Raw genomic sequence first — 21,686 nt, 5'->3', positions numbered from 1 at the left:
TTGTTATTCAAGTAGTTTTTCATTGTTCAAGTTTATCTTCATTGTTGCAACCATTGTTTTTAACGCTTAATTTTTTTCTTTGTCTATATCCATCTGGATACCATGATTTTATTTATTTTGTAAGGTCAAGCGTGCATTAGATGACGGTGGAACGAACAGGATTTGAACTTGATACGTCAGGTTTTCAGTCTGTGTCGTTAGCCACTGTCACCTGTAGCTGATCTCTATAACTTACATGTAAATTTATCAGTGTTTTTGTTTTTGCCGCAAAGTATGAAATTGTTATGTTATCTTCCAGATTCATTGACTTATGTGGTCGAGTCAGGGTATGAACCCAGTTTTGCTTTATAGACAAAATCGTAGTTACTGTAAGCTGGAGTGACTCTGGTCACCAAGGGTGATTTTCAGCCATTAAAAAAAAAAAATAATGATAATGCATAAATAACACTGCAGTAAATATTTCCTTCTGCACCACAATATGTCTGTAAAATTTTGAAATCGTAATAGGACCTGGAAATTATGTTTAAAATGCAGAGATCATACATTATTTACGCATTACTATTTTAATTTTTTTTAATGGCTCAAAGTCACCCTAGTGTGGCAAGAGTCATTTCAGTTTACGGTTGTTTTAAATGTGCTTTTATGACTGTTCTTGGTCATCTCTAATATTCCAGCTATTTTTCTGTTTCTGTACGTTCTTTTTGGGTTTGTTTGTTTTTTTTTTTAAGTAATATACGTATTTCTTGTTAGTTTATAATCCTCTTCATTTTCTATTCCTTCGTAAACCATTATTGTAGTAGCTCTCGCAGTTTCCTATCCATGTTCAAGATGGAAAATATTGGTGTTTCTGCTTTATTAGTCTCTGATGTTTCTACTTCTGAACCAAGGTAACATCCAGTCGAATCTTCGTTGTTCAAAGAACAGTATGAACCTACTCTTCCTTTAAATGCAAAATAAGTCTTAAAACATAGTTTTTGGCTGTTCTGGTCACCTCTGAAATTGCTACAATTTTTCAAAGGTTCTGTTTTGTATGCTCTAATTTGACCTTTTTATCTGAACGATTTAAAAATTTCAGCCTCATTTTATATATCATTGTTATAGTTCCTTTTATATATCATTGCTATAGTTCCTTTTATATATCATTGCTATAGTTCCTGTTATATATCATTGCTATAGTTCTTTTTATATATCATTGTTATAGTTCCTTTTATATATCATTATTGCAGTGACTCAAGCAGTTTTTGGAAAACACTGGTTTTTCTCTTTTATTATTCTTTGAGCCTTTCTTTTTTCTTCTGTGTTATTAAGAATTCCTTAATAGGCTAAACACTTTGGGTTAGGTGCAGGTTTGGTCTCATGGATACAGTTGTGGATTATGAAATCGGTCATGCCGAGGTCAAATCCTATCAGATCTATTCTGACCAAAAATGTGCTAATACCCTTGAGAAAGGTAGCCCAAAAAATGTCCTCCCGCTAACTTGGGGTAAAATACCATTGTTCAATTAATGGTACCTAATAAATCATCTACATTTCGTATTGTTTCGACATTGAATAACCTTATATGGTTTGATGATCTATAACGCATACAAACCAAAACATAACTGTGACAAGACCCTGCTGTTCCTATGTATAGGGTGTTCCAAAAAGGGCCTAATGGATGTGAAATTTGAATTCAACCGAAAGTACCACTCTACGATAAATATCCGCTCCTCAGTGGTGTAATGACTCATGATGACTTTGGTAGGATTATGTTAGATGTTCTGAAATGGTTTTTTCTTTTTTGTTGTTGGTTTGCTGCTTCTGTTCTATTTTATATTTGATCCATTCAGTTTTCTTTTTTTTTTCTCTCTTTTGGAACACCTGTATATCATGGTCTACTATTTATTTTATCTCCATTCCCCCCCCCCCACAAATATGATACCTCATAATTGCCTCTAAAACCCATTGCAAACAAAAAAAGATGTGTTAAATTGCTACATACACTTGTTGATAAAATGTCTTTTTAAAATCGCTGTGAATCAACTGTTTATTTATCCTGCCATGTTTGCTTGAAATTTGTTTGTATTTGATGTTTAATGATTTGTTAAAATAGAAAATTTTCTGTTGAAATTGAATGAGGGCATTTTTTTTTTTTATTAAAAAAAAAGATGCCTTTTTTTTTTATTGCCTCAAATCTTTACTGAGAAAACTAGATGAAGATGATCATCATTTTGAAACCGCAGATGAGATAATGAGGTTCACAAAACTTCATCTTTTTCATGTGGGCGCATGCCACCACTACACATATTGGAAAGCAGGCGGACTGACCTAACCTTACCTTTCACCTACATACAATACATTTAAGAGAGCTTTGCCCAACCATACTGTACCATACCAAAGCAGCACTAATAGTAAACAGGTTGAATTGGTTTTCTCCAAAGAAGGAAGTTTCATGCGAGTGGTTCTTGTAGGGAGGTATCGACGTCTTCCTATATGTTTGTAAAAAGAATTTTTTATTGCTGCAGCAAATAAAGGCATTGCTAAGGGAAATAAAGGTATCTTTTACCTTTCTAGAATTCATTGCTGGAATATATCTTTTTGAACTGCAAGAAACCAAAGCTGGTAAAAAAAAAAAAAAATCCAGTATTGCATAGAAATCATTGGAAACCAAAATAATGACCCTTGAAATACTATAAGTCATTCCAAAAAGAAAGAAAAAAATGTATTTAATGTCAAAAGATATCTTCTTTATCAATAAATAACAAAAAAACTTATTAAAAAATATCAATATATTTTTTTGAAAAACTAAACAATTGTTGTAAATATTTAAAAAAATGTATTTTTTATTCGCATTGTGAAAAAAAAATATGCAAATAATGTTTGTATTCTAACGAATATGAGTTTCTCCTTACAAGAATATGATTAGCTGATTAAGCCATAAATACCAACTGGTAAAGCAGCTTGGAGAAATGTCAAGAGATGCTACAAGCCTCACACTTAAGGATGTACCAGCTCCAACCACAAACATCTGTTTGTTAAGACAACATACTACATTATTACTCAAATTAGTAGCAAAAACCACTCAGCTACTTCAAACGAATATATCACTCTTATGGGACATGTCAGTATTAATAAAGATGGTGATATTCAATGAAACATGTTTATGAAAAATATATCTGGCTTAAACGTCTTTCAAATTACAACTAGGCATAATCTAGAAAAAAGACCTTTGAAGTTATTAGATATTGGTAACAGATATTTTTTTTTTTAACTCTTGTTAGATATTTCTGACAATAAGGTCATTTAAATTTAAACCAAACATTACTGGCTAAGATGTCTATTGAATTGCAACATAATATTAGTAAAAAGATTTTACTGCACTGGAAGAGTGCTAGAAAAAAATAGTCTTTTGAAGTGCAAGACCATGCTAGCAAAAGTGTCACAATTTCTAAAAACATCAATTTCATTGTAACATGATATTGCTGGGAAATTGTAACTAGAGATTGCTGGCAAACATCCATTTAAAAAAAAAAAAAGAAAAATTGGGATTGTAGCTAGTCACTTCTAGCAGAAATGTTTATTGGACAGAGGCCAAAATATTGCTGGCAGTTTTTTTTTTATTTTTTTGTTTTTTAATTGTAGCCAGATTTGGCTCTAAGAAAAACATCTACTGAATTACATTTAGGCATTGCTTACAAAAAGATTTATTGAATTTTAGCCAGACATTGCTAGTAATATAACTATTGAATTGCATCAGGATATTGCTGGAAAAATTGGTGACAAAAACATCTATTGAATTGCAACCAAACATTGCTAGCATAAACGCTTTTTTAATTGCAACATGATATTACCAACAACAACAGCTTTTCAATTATAACTAATCGTATCTGACCAAAAATGTCTTTTTATTAAAGACAAATCTCTTTAATTGTGGACAGATTTCGTGGGCAAAAGATATTTACTGAAGAAATCAAGAAGCAAGAAATTCTGGACAAAAATATGTATTTAATTAGAGCCAGCCATTGCTGATAAAACTGTCTATTGAATTGCAAGATGATTTAGCTGGAATCAATATTCAATCAAAAGCTACATTCAATCAATTGTTGACAAAGACACCTTTAGAAAACTTGCTAGATACACTTGACAAAACTGTCTATTGAATTTCAACCTGATATTGTTAGAAAAAAGTCTATTGTTGCAAGATAGTACTGGCAAAATTTCGTTTGATTTGCAGCCTTTGTATTTCTGCCAAACATGCCTTTTTGAATTGGGAGAAAAGCATCTCTTGAATTACAACATTATAGTGTGTACAAAATCATTTCTTTAAACATCTTTTGTTTTAGTAAAACATCTTCAATTAAGGCTAAACATTGCTTGCAACAATGTCTTGAATTGTGAGCAGAATTTGCTGCTGTAAACACACATTGAATTATGACAAATTGAGTTGTGAAAAATTGCTCACAAGGAGATCCATTGAATTGTGACAGATTGGCTGTAGGAAGGTCCATTGAATTCTTACAGGAGATTACTGCCAAGAATGCCCATTAAATTGACAAGACATTGCTGGCTATTAGGCTCATTGAATTGTGACAAGATATTACTGGCAAGAAGGTTCATTGAATTGTGACAAAATATTGCTGGCAATTACAATTGGAATTGTAACAATTTGCCAGATACACTTGGCAAAACTGTCTTGAATTTCAACCTGATATTGTTAGAAAAAAGTCTATTGTTGCAAGATAGTACTGGCAAAATTTCGTTTGATTTGCAGCCTTTGTATTTCTGCCAAACATGCCTTTTTGAATTGGGAGAAAAGCATCTCTTGAATTACAACATTATAGTGTGTATTGCCAAAATATTGCTGGCAATACAATTGGAATTGTAACAATTTGCCAGGAAGAAGACCCTTTGAAATATTACGCAATATAACTTGCAAGAAGGCCCATTGAATTGTGAGAAGATATTGCTGGCAAGGAGGTTCATTGAATTGTGACAAGCCATTCCTGGTAAGAAAGCCTATTGGGTTGTGAAAATTTGCCAGTAAAGAAAACCTTTTGAATTGTTACACGGCATAACTTGCAAGAAGGCCCATTGAATTGTGACAAGACATTGCTGGTAAGAGTCTCTATTGAATTGTGACAGGAGATTGCTGGCCAGAAGGCTATTGAATTATAACAAATTGTCTGCAAAAAAATCCCATTCAATGGGTCTTTTTTGCAATTTATTGTGACAAGACATTGCAACAAATTGCTGGCAAGAAAACATTGCTGGAAGATGACCCATTCAATTGTGACAAGATATTGCTGGCAAAAAGACCCATTCAATTGTGAGAGGACATGGCTGGTAAAATAGCCTATTGAATTGTGACAAGAAATTGCTGGCGAGATGACCCATTTAGTTTTTACAAATTTCCTGCAAAAAAGGTCATTGACGTATAACAAGACATTATTAGCAAGAAGGTCTATTGAATGGCGACCAGATATCGTAGGCAATAAGGCTCATTGACTTGTGATAGATCATTGCTGGCAAGGTAGTCTCATTGAATTATGACAGGACATTGCTAGCAAAATTGCTCATTTAGTTGTGAAAAATTGCCTGAAAAGCTCTTTGGGTTAAAAATTGCTAGCAAGAAGACTGATTGGCTTGTGATGTGGATAGCCAGAAGGCCCATTCCATTGTGACAAGATATTGATTGCAAGAAGGCTCATTGAATTGTGACAAGACTTTGCTGGCCAGATGGCAGATTGAGTTGTCACAAATTGCCTGCAAAAGGTCTATTGTGTTGTGAAAAATTGCTCACAAGAAGATCCATTACATTGTGACAAATTGCCTGCAAGAATGCCCACAGAATGCTGTTTGCAAGATGTCTCATAGAGTTGTGATAAATTATCTGCAAGAAGGCTTAATGAATTCTGATAAAAGATTGCTTGCAAGATAGCATATTGATTTGTGACAAATTACCTGCAAGTAGGTCCATTGAATTGTAACAAGATTCTTCTGACAAGATGGCTTATTGAGTTGTGATAAATTGCTCACAAGAAAACCCATCATACTGTGAAAACTTTAGATAACATTGAGTTGTGAGCAATTAAAGTTCATTTAACTGAAAATTTGCTCGCAAGAAAACTCATTGCAATTGCTTGCAAGTATTCCCATTGAATGATGCCAAGATATTGGTAGTAAAACTGCGCATTGAATTGTGACACAAAATTGCTCATTGAGTTGTGACAAATTACCTGCAAGAAAGTCCATTGAGTTCTGAAAATTGCTTACAAGAAGACCCATGGAGTTGTGATAAATTGCCTGCAGACAGCTCATTGACTTAACTGGCAAGATGGCTTATTAAGTTATGACAAATTGCTGACACAAACACCTATTGAACTGTGAGAAGACATTTCTGGCATGAAGGTCCATTGAATTGTGGCAAGATAGCCTATTGAATTATGGCAACAAATTGCTGGTAAAAACACCCTTTGAATTGTGACAAGATGGCTTATTGAATTATAACAAATTGATTGCAAGGAGACCCATTGAATTGTGACGAGACAAGACATTGCTAGCAAGAATTCTGACAAGACATTGCTGGCAAGATTGCACATTAAGTTGTGACAAATTGCCTGCAAGAAGACACATCAAGTTGGTAAAAGAAATTGCCAGTAAGACAACCCGTTTAATTGTGACAACATTGCTGGGCAGAAATCTCTTTGAATGACAAGATATGATGGCAAGGTGGCCCATTTAGTTATGACAAATTGCCTGCAAGAAGGCCCATTGAATTGTTACAAGACATTGCTGGAAAATTGAGTTGTGACAAATTACCTGGAGTATGGCATATTGAATTGTGAGAAGATATTGCTTGCAAGACGGCTCATTGAATTGTGATAAGACATTGCTGCCAATGTAGTTTATTGAATTGTAACAAATTGTTTGCAAAAAGGCCTATTGGATTCTTATAAGACATTGCTGCCAAAAAACCCTTTGAATTGTGGCAGGACATTGCTGACATAAAGGCCTATTGAATTCTGACAAAGCATTGTCCACAAAAATGTCTATTGTATTGTAACAAGATATTGTTGACAAGAACAGCTATTGAATTACAAGCAAAAATATTTTAATTGTAGCTATATTTAGTTAAAACATCTATTGGTCTGTTTTCAGATATTGTGAGGTGGAATATCTACTGAACTGGAGGTTAAAAACCTTTCTATTAAATTGTGCCCAATAAGTTGCTGACAAAGACATCTCTCGAATTTCATCATGACATTGCTGGAAAAAATGACTCAAATTACTGATGGAAATGTATTTTGTATTGTATTCAATCATTGCTGACACATTTTTAATGAATTGAAACCATATCTCATGGGGGACTTAATGACTTTTTTTCTTTTTGAATTGTGGCAACATATGGTTGACAAAATTGTTTTCGGAATTATAGACATTGTAGACGTAAAAAAGCATTGCTTGCAAAACGTTTGTTCAACTCCAACTAGACATTGCTGGAAAGCAACTCTTTTGTATTACTTTGAATTGTAGCCAGGCACTGCAGACAGAAATGTCTATTGAATTGGACATTGCTAGCAAAAATGTCTATTGAATTGCAATATGATATTGCTGACAAAAACGTTGTTTGAATTTGTTGTTGATCAGTAGGGATCTCAAAGAAGAAGCACAATTTGGTATTTATTGGCAACAAAATATATTAAAGAGAAAAGCAAATATTAACACTCTTCAAATCAAGTCGGTGGCATATACACCAGGACAATGCACCAGTCTATAACTCTATCCTTGTCACAGACTATTTGACCAAAATGGGCATCAAGACAATTCCTCACCCTCCCTATTGTCCAGACCTTGCTCCCTGTGACTTTTGGTTATTCCTGAAGCCCAAGGAAAACCTTAGAGGCTGTCATTATGAGAAAATTGAGATGAAAGAGATTGTACTGAGGGTCATTGACAAACTCACACAGGAGGAGTTCTATCGGACCAGAAGTTGTTGAAACCATACAAGTGCATTGCAGCCAAAGGAGATAACTTTGAAAGGGACTAGAGTTTAATGTATGTACTGTCAATAGTGTTCATACGAAAGAAGTCTGGAAACTTATTGAACTCATGGTTGTTATATGTCAATCCAACTGTCAAGTGTGTATAATGCCAAGAGGCATATTCTCCCAGGCTTTTATAGTAAAAAAAAAGAGTTCATTATTATCTGCAATGTGGTCACCACAACAGAACTGTAAGAAACAGACATTGTATGCATTACTTACAGAAATGTCTATTGAATTGTGATCAGACATTGCCGACAAAAAACTTCTTTTGAATTGAAAACAAACATTGCCAGCAGACATGTCCTTTTCAAAAATGTCTTTTCAATTGTAGACAATATTGTTAGCAAAAAAAAAATAACATCCGTTATATTGGAACCAGATATCTCTTGAAAAAACTTATTAAATTGAAACATTATATAGGTGGAAAGAAAAATATCAAGTTGAAACAAACATATTGATGAAAAGTCTACCAAATTGCAATATCGCTGGAAAATATGTCTTTCGACCAGATACTATTAAGTAATCATGTAGGATACAAAATTATAGGATATTGCACGCAAAAACGTCTTTGACCTCCAATGATGGATTAGTGGAAAATATGTATTTTTGTATGAATTGCAAAAATATCTTTGGAATTGTAGCTAGACATTGTTCGTATAAATGTATTTGATATTACTAACATTTAAAATTATGATCAAATTTAGATGGTAAAACCTCAATTGAATTGCAAACGTACAGTTAGAAAAACATCCATAGAATAGAAGTCATATTTCTGAGAGAAAATGCATGTAGAATGGCAGCAATGGCACTTGGCATTTCTATCAGAAATGATCTTTCACTAATTGGCATATGGAAATTCTATTGAAAATGATGTTTGACTAATTGGCACTTGGCAATTCTATTAAAAACGATGTTTGACTAATTGGCATATGGCAATTCTATTAAAAACGACATCTGATTAATTGGCACATGGCAATTCTATCAGAAAGGATGTCTGACTAATTGGAAAATGATCATTCTATCAGAAACGATGTCTTACTAATTGACACATGGCTATTCTATCAGAAACGATGTCTAATTGGCACATGGCAATTCTATAAGAAACGATGTGTAACTAATTGTCATATAGCCATTCTATCAGAAACGATGTCTGACTAATTGGCACTTGGAAATTCTATCAGAAACGGTGTCTGACTAATTGGCACATGATCATTCTATCAAAAACGATATCTAATTGGCACATGGCAATTCTATCAGAAACGATGTCCGATTAATTGGCACATGGCAATTCTGTAAGAAACGATGTCCGACTAATTGGCATATAGCCATTCTATCAGAAACAATGTCTGACTAATTGGCACATGGCAATTCTATTAAAAACGATGTCTGACTAATTGCCACATCATAGTTCGATCAGTAACAATGTCTGACTTATTGCCACATGGCATTGCTATCAGAAATGATGTCTAATTGGAAAAACTATTAAAAACAACTATTAAAAATGATGTGTGTCTCTATTGGCACATGACAGTTCTATCAGAAACTATGTCTGACTAATTGGCACATGGCAATTCTATCAGAAACAATGTCTGATTAATTGGCACATGGCAATTCTATTAAAAACTATGTCTTACTAATTGGCATATAGTAATTCTATTAAAAACGATGTCTGACTAATTGGCACATGGCATTTCTATCAAACGATGTCTGACTAATTGGCACATGGCATTTCTATCAGAAACAATGTCTGACTAATTGGCACATGGCATTTCTATCAGAAACGATGTCTGACTAATTGGCACATGGCATTTCTATCAGAAACGATGTCTGATTAATTGGCACATGGCATTTCTATCAGAAACGATGTCTGACTAATTGGCACATGGCATTTCTATCAGAAACGATGTTTGACTAATTGGCACATGGCATTTCTATCAGAAACAATGTCTGATTAATTGGCACATCGCAATTCTATCAGAAACGATGTGGTACTATTTGGCATATAGCAATTCTATTAAAAACGATGTGTGACTAATTGGCACATGGCAATTCTATCAGAAACGATGTCTGACTAATTGAAACATGACAATTCTATCAGAAACGATATCTGACTAATTGGAATGTGGCAATTCTATAAGAAACGATGTGTGACTAATTGGCACATTGCAATTCTATTAAAATGGGTGTTTGACTAATTGTCACGTGGCAATTCTATCAGAAACAATGTCTGATTAATTTTCAGATGCCAATGGTATCAGAAATTATGTCTGACTAATTGGCACATGGCAATTCTATCAGAAACAATTTCTGATTAATTGGCACATTGCCATTATATTAGAAATGATGTCTGATTAATTGGCACTTGGCAATTCTATCAGAAACGATGTCTGACTAATTGGCACATAGCAATTCTATCAGAAACGACGTCTAATTGACACATGGCAATTCTATCAGAAACGACGTCTAATTGACACATGGCAATTCTATCAGAAACAATGTCTGACTAATTAGCAAATGGCAATTCTATTGAAAAAGATGTCCGACTAATTGATACATGGCAATTCTATTGAAAATGATGTCTTATTAATTTGCACATAGCGATTCTATTAAAAACTGTCTGACTAATTGTCACATGGCAATTCTATCAGAAACGATGTCTAACTAATTGGCACATGGCAATTCTATTAAAAACGATATCTAATTAATTGGCACATGGCAATTCTATCAGAAACGATGTGTGACTAATTGGCATATGGCAATTCTTTCAGAAACAATGTCTGACTAATTAGCACATGGCAATTCTATCAGAAACGATGTCTATTGAATTGGAACAAATTGGTTAAAAGCAATTCTATGCCAAACAATATAATCAATTGGTAAAAATCAATTCTGGTAGAAACAATTACTTTAATTGGCAAAATAATTTTATTGAGAACTATGCTAAGAATTAGCAAATAGTAATTTTATCAGAAAGGATGCCCTGAATTGGCAAAAATAAATTCTTATTGGAAGCGATTTAATTAATTGGCAAAAATGAATTCTACCAGTAACGATGTTTTGAAATGATGCCCAGAATTGTTTTAAAAAAAAACTTCAAAAAATGATGTCTGTCGAATTGGCATATGACAGTTTTATCAGAAACGATGTCTGTCCATCAAATTTGCACAAGGTTGGCACATAACTGTTATCAGAAACGATGTCTGTTGAGTTGGCATCTGACAATACTATCAGAAATGATTCTATCAATTAGCACATGCCAATCAGAAACAATATTTATTAAATTGACACAAGGCAATCTTATCAGAAATTATGTCTGAGGAATTGGCAAAAGCCAATTTATCAGAAACGATGCCATGAATTGGTAAAAAAGAATTATACCAGAAACGAGATTTTGAATTGGTTAAAAAGTCATTTTACCAGAAATGATGCCTGAGTTGATCCAAAGTAGTTCTACCTAGAAACTGCCATAAATTAGCAACAAACAACCTTACCAGAAATAATGCAATGAATTGTTAATAGCAATTCCACAAGAAATCATACATTGGATTTGTTAAAAGCAATTCTACCAGAAACATTACTTTGCATAGTTTAAAAATAATTAATATTGGAAGTGATGCCATGAGTTGGATAAAAACAACTCTGCCAGAAACGATGCTTTCAATTGGCATATGCAATTCTATTAGAAATAAAACATTGAATTGAAAAATGCAATTCTACCAGAAACAATGCCTTCAATTGGTTAAATACAATTCTATCAGAAACAATACTTTAATTGGCAAAAACTAATTCTACCAGAAAGAGTGCTATAAGTTGGTTAAAAGCAATTCTATCAGAAATTATAGTTTAAATTGGCAAAAAGCAATTCTATTAGAAACAGTACAATGAATTGGCAAAAAGCAATTCTATTGGAAGCGGTACAATGAATTGGCAAAAAGCAATTCTATTGGAAGCGGTACAATGAATTGGCAAAAAGCAATTCTATTGGAAGCAGTACAATGAATTGGCAAAAAGCAATTCTATTGGAAGCAGTACAATGAATTGGCAAAAAGCAATTCTATTGGAAGTGGTACAATGAATTGGCAAAAAGCAATTCTATTGGAAGCGGTACAATGAATTGGCAAAAAGCAATTCTATTGGAAGCGGTACAATGAATTGGCAAAAAGCAATTCTATTGGAAGCGGTACAATGAATTGGCAAAAAGCAATTCTATTGGAAGCGGTACAATGAATTGGCAAAAAGCAATTCTATTGGAAGCGGTACAATGAATTGGCAAAAAGCAATTCTATTGGAAGCGGTACAATGAATTGGCAAAAAGCAATTCCGCTACAAACAATGTGTTGAATTGGCAAAAAGCAATTCTACTGGAAATGGTACAATGAATTGGCAAAAAGCAATTCTATTGGAGATGATGCCATTAATTGGCAAAAAAAGAATTCTACCAGAAACGTTGTCATGAATTAGCAAAAAGCAATTCTGCCAGAAGCAATACATTGAATTGGTTAAAAGCCATTCTGCCAGAAACAGTGCCTTAGATTGGTTATAAGCAATAATATCAGAAATTGTGCCTTGAATTGCCAAAAAGTAATTCTTAGATGATGCCATGAATTGACACAAAACAATTGTCAGAAACAATGTTTTTTGAATTGCTTGCAGGCAATTCTATTGGAAGTAATGTCTTTTTATTTATTACAGTATTGTTTGGTAAAATCTATAGCCATTAGTCGATCAAAATATTTTAAATATGGATTAATTTTAATGTTAAGAGTAATGGACTTCAAGAGCAATATATTTAAAGAGCAGTGTACTTCAAGAGCTATGTATTTTAGGAGTATGTACTTCAAGGGCAATGTACTTCAAGGGCAATGTACTTCAAGGGCAATGTACTTCAAGGGCAATGTACTTCAAGGGCAATGTACTTCAAGAGCAATGTACTTCAAGATCAATGTACTTCAAGATCAATGTACTTCAAGATCAATGTACTTCAAGATCAATGTACTTCAAGATCAATGTACTTCAAGAGCAATGTACTTTAAGAGTAATGTACTTTAAGAGCAATGTACTTTAAGAGCAATGTACTTTAAGAGCAATGTACTTTAAGAGCAATGTACTTTAAGAGCAATGTACTTTAAGAGCAATGTACTTTAAGAGCAATGTACTTTAAGAGCAATGTACTTTAAGAGCAATATACTTTAAGAGCAATATACTTCAAGAGAAACATACTTTAAGAGCAACATTCTTTAAGAGCAATGTACGTTGAGAGCAATGTATTCTATGAAAATAATCATCCTACCTATGCATTTATTTTACAACTTTATTCAGATTAAATACTCCACAGGTGATTGATATGCCGCAAACTAAACCAAGTCAACCTGGATGATTATTGTTAAGGCAGATTTAAAAATTAGATTTATTAACCATTTAAAAAAATTTTTTTTTTGCAAATGAGTAATACATTTTGGAAACAAGTTTCTAGACAGATTAAAAACATTTTTGGCGAACGATTGAATAAAAGATATTTACAAGGAAATGATCTGCATATTAGTTGATGTGACGATTTCAGTATTTTTCCTGATTCTGATACATTTATTGATTCTGTTCTAAATTTCTGATTCCGATACAATTACTGATTCCAATTCTTTTAAGATCTCTACATCCTTAGCTCTGGGGTCATTTTCTTTTTTTTTTTTCTTTTTTTTTTTTACATTTTTTATTTTTTAAACCCGTGTAAAAAAAAAAATGTGTAAATATTTTAGCAAATGTAAAAATACACTCGTGGGGATTGATGTATAGAGTTTAGTTTTACTTGTAAATTTAAAATCAATAAATATTTATCATTTCATCAGAAGTACAAGCAATGGAAAATTAAGTTTTAAGTAAAAACAAAGAACGCACAATTTAAAAGAATCGTTTTTGGCATTGGAAAAGATGTTTGAATGTTTTCATTTCCAATAATGATTCCGATTTTTTTTTTTTTTCTATTCTTCATTCACACTAATATTAATATTTTATTACTAGTTTTAAGGTTTGTAAAAAAAATAAAAAATAAAAAAAATAAAAAAAGATGGTTTAATTGAAAAGAGAGATGCCGAAAGATGCAAGGGAATAATAATCATCTGAACAGTTGATATGTCGACGTGAAATGTATTTTGTAGCGAGTAGCGCTCATTATGTTTACTGCTGTTCTGAGTCGAGATAATTCAAAAGCTTACAGAGAAATAAACAAGCCAAGACTTGTATCCTGTCTATAATTGCACTTGTTGTCACTCAAGATATCTGACTCAGGATAAGGAAAACAGGTCTGAACAAGAACTTGTTTCAGTTGTTAAGTTATGAAACAAAACAAAGATGCTTTCATAAAGTTTCACAAACAATGGCAAGTGTGTTTGTGTGTTTTTGTGTTTGTGTGCATCTGTGTGTTTGCTTGTGTTTGTGTGTTTTTATGTGTGTGTTTTGGTGTTTGCGTGCATGTGTGCTTTTGTGTTTGTGTGCATGTGTGTGTTTTTGTGTGTGTGTGTTTGCGTGCGTGTGTGTGTGTTTGCGTGTATGTGTGTGTGAATTTAACATGAACAACAGTATACATACATGCATATATATGTATGTATTAGTGTTGAGCCGGTTAATCGGAATCAGCACTCGGAAAAAATCGGAGCTGTTTAGGATATCGGAATTGTTATTGGAATCGGGGAAAATTTGAGCCTATTTTCCAACACCAAAACCGATTCCTTTAATTATCTATTTTATTTTATCTTGTTTTTTTATAAAACGTCTTCCATTGCTTGTTAGCAATAATAAAATAATAAATATTTATTGATTTAAACTTCCAGTAAGACTAAAGTCTTTCGACCACACCTCCCCACAAGTGTGATTTTTATGTTTGAGAAAATACATGCACATTTAAGATAAGTTTTTTCCAGTGATCGGGACAAAATAACAACTTTATAATAAAATATTTAGAGATTTATAAAGAATTGGAATCGAGAATTTCATATGGAATCTGTAATTGTATTGGAATCAGGAAAAATATTGGAATTGTCTCATCACTAGTATGTATATATATATATATATATATATATATAGATGTTATTTGTTTTTGTTTTTGCAATATGTTTTGAATGAATTCAATTATTTACAAAAGTACATTTTTACCTAAATGCGAGTTGGGAATAATTATCCCTTTAACCAATTTGGTACCCCCACATGGGGAACGATATATATATATTGTTTTTAAAATATAATTATCCACTGACACATGTTTCGTCATCTACGAATCATCAGAGTGGCTGAATCTAGCGAGATTCGAAATCGGGGCCCCACGATACTAGCGGGGGTATCCGGCATTGCCCGAGAATGGAGGGGTGGTGTAGGGAGGGGAACAAAAGAACAGCAGGCAGGAGAGAGGTGTTAACAAAAAAAAAAGTGGTAGTAGGCAAGCAGGCTCAAACCCGTAACGCAAAGGAGGAAAAGAATGAAAAAAAACCTAACATCCGTTGCGAAACTGGAAATCAGGGTAGTCATTGCAAGGCGTATGATGACTTTGCAAACATGTTGATGACAAAAGTGACCCCTCCTTCTAAAAAATAACCCATTTGAGGGTGAAAGAATTAATGTCTTTGGCCAATTCTTTTTATCTTTGTTGGCCGAGATATTGAGCTTTAATAATACCGATTTTATCACGGTCCGACTGTTAAAAATTTTTGCAAGACATACAAACACACACATTTTGCCTTTTATATATCAGATGTATGTGTATGTGCATATATATATATATTGGTGTGAATTTAACAGAATAATATACACACATGCATATAGATGTGTGTGTGTACATATATGTATGTATATATGTTTATATATATATGTATATGTTTATATATATATGTATGTATGTTTTTATATGTGTGTGTATATGTGTATATGCATGTGTGCATATATATGTATATAAATATATACAAATACATATACACATGTGTATATGTATATATATGTATATGCATATAGATGTGTATGTATATATATATGTGTATGTGTATATATATGTATGTATATGTATATATATGTGTATGTGTGTATGTATGTATATATGTGTATGTGTGTATGTATGTATATATATGTGCATGTGTGTATATATTTGTGTATGTGTGTATGTATATATATGTATGTATATATGTGTGTATGTATGTATGTATGTGTATGTATATATATGTGTGTATATGTATGTATGTATGTGTATGTATGTATGCATGTATATGTATATGTGTATATATATGTATGTATGCATGTATATATATGTGTATGTATATGTGTATATGTATGTATGTATATATATGTATATATGTATATATATGTATGTATATGTATGTATATATGTATATATATATGTATGTATATGTATGTGTGTATGTATGTATATGTATATATATATATATGTATATGTGTGTATGTATGTATATATGTATATGTATGTATATGTATGTATATGTATGTATATGTATGTATATATGTTTATGTGTGTATGTATGTATATGTATATATGTTTATGTGTGTATGTATGTATATGTATATATGTTTATGTGTGTATGTATGTATATGTATATATGTTTATGTGTGTATGTATGTATATGTATATATATGTGTGTATGTATGTATATGTATATATATATGTGTGTATGTATGTATATGTATATATATATGTACATGTGTATATATATGTATGTATATATATATGTACATGTGTGTATGTATGTATATGTATATATATATATGTGTGTATGTATGTATATGTATATATATATATGTGTGTATGTATGTATATGTATATATATATATGTGTGTATGTATGTATATGTATATATATATATGTGTGTATGTATGTATATGTATATATATATATGTGTGTGTATGTATGTATATGTATATATATATATGTGTGTATGTATGTATATGTATATATATATGTGTGTATGTATGTATATGTATATATATATATGTGTGTATGTATGTATATGTATATATATATATGTGTGTATGTATGTATATGTATATATATATATGTGTGTATGTATGTATATGTATATATATATGTGTGTATGTATATATATGTATGTATATGTATATATGTATGTGTTTGTATGTATGTATGTCAGGTCATGTCATGTTCTACTGGTACCATGTAACCCAGTACTACCTGCCTCATGGTCGGGTCACCGGCGACTAAACTGGTTCCCCCACCAGACTTGTTTGGTGAGGAGTGCGGCTAGTCTCCCTGAAGGATTAAAAACAAGACCTTCCAAAGGGCGAATGAACTCTTTTTCTGGGTCAACGGCCAACTAGCACCGTGTATATTTGTGTGCGTGTATATACGTGTATTGGGGTGGAGAGGGCTCCCGTAAGCCGTGGTGAAGGCAATCTTTCTAGGAGAAGCAAATCTCTGATTTAAAAAACCATAAAGTGGAAGATCATTACCCGCATTAACTGGTCTGCAGTTTAATTTGTTGCTGGCTATCTTGCTCTTGCTTGTTGCTGGATCTCAACATTTTGAATCGAGGAGAGACTTAGCTGTCGTACAAAGCTAAGACTCTGTAACATCATATTTGTATAGATACTCCCTCAGGCATTTGGGCTCATGGATTTTAAATGTCTGAGGGAGTGGCACTCGTCTGACAAGACGTTGCAATCATCATGTATATAATTATGTGTATGTGTGTGTATATATATATGTATATATATGCATATATGTATGTATATATGTATGTGTGTATATATATGTATTTGTGTATATGTATGTGTGTATATATATATATGTATTTGTGTATATGTATGTGTGTATATATATATATGTATTTGTGTATATGTATGTGTGTATATATATATATGTATTTGTGTATATATATGTGTGTATATATATATGTATTTGTGTATATGTATGTGTGTATATATATATGTATTTGTGTATATGTATGTGTATATATATATATGTATTTGTGTATATGTATGTGTGTATATATATATGTATTTGTGTATATGTATGTGTGTATATATGTATTTGTATATATGTATGTATGTGTGTATATATATGTATGTATATGTCTGTGTATTTATGTGTGTATATATATGTATGTATATGTCTGTGTATTTATATATGTATATATATTTGTATGTATGTATATGTGTTTGTATATATGTATGTATATGTGTATATTGCAGGGCGAATGAACTCTTTTCTGGGTCAACGGCCAACTAGCACCGTGTATATTTGTGTTTGTGTATATGTGTATTGGGGTGGAGAGGGCTCCCGTAAGCCCTGGTGAAGGCAACCTTTCTAGGAGAAGCAAATCTCTGATTTAAAAAACCATAAAGCGAAAGACCAGTAACCACATTAAGTTGGTCTGCAGTTTAATTTGTTGCTGGCTATCTTGCTCTTGCTTGTTGCTCGATCTCAACATTTTGAACCGAGAGAGAGACTTAGCTGTCGTACAAAGCTAAGACTCTGTAACATCATCTTTGTATAGATACTCCCTCAGGCATTTGGGCTCATGGATTTTTAAATGTCTGAGGGAGTGGCACTCGTCTGACAAGACGTTGCAATCCACATATGTGTATATATCTATGTATATAAATAAACAAATTCATTATCTATTCATTTTCATTCTTTCCAAGAATTTAACATAAACAGCAGTATGTATACATGCCATGTGTCTCTCTATATATATATATATATATGGCAGGTATACATATATATATGTGTGTGTGTGATGATGAGAATAATGGAAATAGTATTCTGACGAAATAGAGAAATAAAAAAGGAACAACCCAAGTTACATGTTCATCAACGTTTCATCTTTATTTCGGGATTTCTTCTGGACAAATGAAATTAAGAAAACAAAACACCAGAATAAATGTTTGAAAATATATTTTTGATGTTATGAAATGTATGACCTTGTTCCATTTCAGAAATGACAAAAGTCATAGGAAATGAAAAAACAAATTTTAGACACGGGTTGTTAACTCTCACACTATAGAAAACACCTCCTATAATAATCAATACATATAATCAGTCAATAAATTATGTAAGAAAAATACACTCATTTCATTTCAGTAACACATCCATATTTGAATTATAAAAAAAAAGTATGAATTGCATCATATCTTTTTAAATATATTAGCTGTTCAGCCTGGCTTTGCTCGGGCTCTATGTACTGTTCATAACTTTATATGCATATATATATATATATATATATATATTAAAAAGTTTGACTCTTGTCCAGGTCACCTACATCTAAAGTTTCAAGTGTTTAGATTCAAAAGTGACGGAGTAGTTTGGTAGAGTCTGCAAAGATCAACTCTTTCAATTTTGACCTCTTGGCAGCCAAATTTTTGTCCAAAAACTGATTAAAAAGCTTGCTGCTTGTCTGAATACCCTTTATGTAAAATGTTTGGACCCAAAATTGGCTGAATAGTTTGCTAGAGACTGCAAAGGTCAAATCTTTTGAACTTTAACCCCTTGGCAGCCAAATTTTCGTCCAAAAACCGATTAAAAAGCTTGCCCTATGTCTGAATACACTTTATGTAAAATTTCAAATGTTTAGACCAAAAATTGGCTGAAATTTTTTTTTTTTTTTACTTTTGACTCCAATTTTAACCCCCTTAACATTTATTGTTTTGGGGGTCAAATCAAATTATTAAGTTGGATCCATGTCCAAGGAACCTATATCTAAAATTTCAAGTGTTTAGACCCAAAATTGGCGGAGGAGTTTGGTAGAGTTCTCAAAGGTCAAATCGTTGAACTTTGACCACTTGACAGCCAAATTTCTGACCGAAAACCGATTAAAAAGATTTTCCCAAATCTCAATACCCTTTATGCCATATCTCGAGTCTGTAGACTGAAAATTGACAGAGTAATGTGGTAGAGAAATGCACACACACAGACAATTTCACTTTTATATATAGATTAACAGCGATATGACATTATAAAAAAAAAGAAAATTTTACTCTCTTTCACAACGCTATACCCCCCCCCCTCCATTTTATTTGAATTTCCAACAACTTTTTCCGAGGCTGTAAATGCACTTAATACCGAAGTAAAGCAGGTTATACTTTTTATTTGTTTTTACATAAGCAATAATATGTTTGTAAACTTTGCTTTTGTATAAGTTGTATTACCTGAAGAGGTCTCTAATTACTAGCTGATCGAAACATGCTCATGGCTGTGTAGCAAAATATTACTGCTTATGTAAAAACAAATAAAGAATGTGTATGTATATATATATATATATATATATATATATATATATATATATATATATATAAAGTTAGAGGATAAAGCCTAAAGTTACCAAGGAATTTGATGACATTATCAAGTCAATTAGACAGAAAGGGGAATCGAGGAGAAACCTTTTTAGGCCATGGCATTTCGAAGCTAAATGCTTCTCGTCAGAAAAGTAGAAAAAGCTTGCATTATACAAATAAAAGGTTAAGAAAGACAACTTTAAAAACTTTCAGATTAAAAATAGAAAAAATTGAGGGGGGGGGGATAATATGATGGAGATAAAAGAGAGAAGAGCAAAAATGAAACGATAAAAAAAATATCTTTTTAAATTATTCTAATGTTGGCTTCTCTTAATCAGGTAGAGATTCTGATAGGTTTGTCTAGTTGAAAATTTAACTTTAATTTTATTACTATATATTAATGGCTTGGCAAGGCCACAGCGGATACAACCGAAGCTGGCCTGCCAGGACACTATATATACAAATGTAGGCAAATTTGGGCATATTTTATTGATTTGAAAATATAGGTTCTTTTTCACCAATTGTCATAAAATTTTAACCGTAGAATAGTATTATAATTTTCAAAAAGCCTGCAAATTTTCATGTAGTTTTGTCCCAAACAACCGAAGATATGAGCATTTCAATATTCAATTTGGCTACGAGTATAGATATATCCGTATATATTTATATGTACATATATAACTTTTTTGACAATTTTTTAAGTTTGAAATCTCAGCAATTATTGGTCAGAACTTAACACTTGAAGGCTTGTTGGAAAGGTAATGATCTGAATCGTGTAGTGGGCTATGTGACATTTGCCCGTAAGGTCGCACATTAAGGGGATCATCTATCATCCAGAGTCTATTTTTGGCACTTTTTTACAGCCATAAAATGTTTCAATCATAGTCATTTGTTTTCCTAGTTTTGCATATGAATTTCGAAATATCTGATATTTCCCCAAAACCTCCGGCCTTGATGGGGAAGACTAAAACTTGCTGCTATGGTTTCAAATGATTTGAAATAACAGCAAGGAGAGACTTGATTCCAAATATTTTTCATATGTTATATTTCCTCTCTTTGGTTTTCATACATAAAGTAAATTTCACAGTGTATAAGGATTATTTGATACTGGAGATATTCATAATCGTACCCTATTTCCAAAAGAGGAGAGAGATAACATCTGAGAAATATTTGGAATCAAGTCTCAGAATGGGGAAATATATACTAGCAGGAAGACCCAACGTTGCCCAGGATTGAATGATGATCAACGAATGTTCAGCACTCCCATGTTTTTATTGTCATCGAAATTGTTTAAACTGTCCATTTTTTTCAATCAAATCGATCAATTGCCTGCTTTAGTTGAGGACCCTATTCTGATGCACCAACATCACTACTTTCCCA

The 21,686-nt window shown here is 32.3% G+C and overlaps 1 protein-coding gene across 1 annotated transcript in view; it reads left to right on the top strand.

The window, feature by feature from the left end:
- LOC145266578 (uncharacterized) overlaps positions 1-21,686 on the top strand; it is a 106,701-nt gene that overhangs the window by 44,671 nt on the left and 40,344 nt on the right. The window lies entirely within an intron of this gene.

This window comes from Euprymna scolopes, chromosome 41, assembly GCF_053919585.1.
Source record: "Euprymna scolopes isolate OS-2025 chromosome 41, ASM5391958v1, whole genome shotgun sequence".
Taxonomy (NCBI): domain Eukaryota; kingdom Metazoa; phylum Mollusca; class Cephalopoda; order Sepiida; family Sepiolidae; genus Euprymna; species Euprymna scolopes.
This window is presented reverse-complemented; position numbering and strand designations above follow the sequence as displayed.